Consider the following 1097-nt stretch of genomic DNA (forward strand, 5'->3'; position numbering starts at 1 on the left):
TTGTCCACAAAGGCTGATCCCAACAGAAGTTGGGAAGCTAATTTTCTGCACTTGATTAGTAAAGCATCCCAGTTCTTAAACTAATTTTCTTAGCACAGATTAGATACCGCATTTATCATGTCTGAAATTTTACATATGTACATGAGTCTGCTTCTAGATTTTCATTTGTTTTGTCTGTCTATTCCTCTATGAATACATACCTCTACCATATTGTATCTTTCTCACCTGAAAAGTCCCCATTCAGGTTTCCTTCTAGGTCTTTCAGTAAAAACTCAGTTCTCGTGTCTTGTTCTTTTTCATAACAGCATTACATAACAGCTTTTCAAGTCACTTATTTTTTTTCAACATCCAAAGCTTTTTTATTAACAGTAAGATCCAAGGTTAGTTTTTGTAGCCTTGGCTGGCCCTTCAGCCTCTGGCACGCTCAAACTTCTGGCCCTTGGAACGGAAGGGTTTTGTGTGGCTGTGTAGTGTTCCTGGGGCCTTGAAAAAAATGTTGGTACACCTCTCGGCCCTTCCAAGGACCAGACAGAAGCACAGTGCCCTAGTCCTTGGGAGAGTCCAGGGCCAGCTGGTCCAAGGTGAGGATCTTACCCCTAGCCTTGAAGATGTGACTTCGGGGCCCGGCTGCTCACCCGCAGGCACTTCCAGAATCCACACAGCATCTGTGACTGTCCCCACCGGGAAGCTTCATCTTTCGGATCATCCGGGCAGGGACAGAGGTGGCCGATTGGTGCGGCTCATAAATAACCTTTTCAGCACAGCCTGATTGAAGGTGGAGTTGGTTCGTCTGGCCAGCTCGCCTAGCAGCCGCAGGTAGATAGATGTCCTAGCTCTTGGGTTCCTTACGCCGAACCTTTCGGTCCTTGTTGTGGCGAATGTCAACACACATGATGGCTCCTCCTGCTAAGCCAGGTCCAGAAAGCAAGGAGAGCACTGATTTTTAAAACACGAGTGCTTGTGGCGGAAGCCCGTGCACCGGAAGCACGAAAGACTGAACGCGAAGCAACTGCAGATGAAGCGAGTGAGAGTGCTTAGTGGTTTCTATATCCACGGGCACCGACCAGACCCACGGACAGCATGGACGCCAAACGAAG

At 47.9% G+C, this 1097-nt stretch overlaps 1 pseudogene; it reads right to left on the reverse strand.

Annotated features, from left to right (window-relative positions):
- Positions 1-381: 381 nt before the first annotated feature.
- On the reverse strand, positions 382-892 carry LOC110320965 (annotated as a pseudogene).
- Positions 893-1097: the final 205 nt, after the last annotated feature.

The sequence above is a fragment of the Mus pahari genome, chromosome 4 (genome assembly GCF_900095145.1).
Source record: "Mus pahari chromosome 4, PAHARI_EIJ_v1.1, whole genome shotgun sequence".
NCBI lineage: Eukaryota > Metazoa > Chordata > Mammalia > Rodentia > Muridae > Mus > Mus pahari.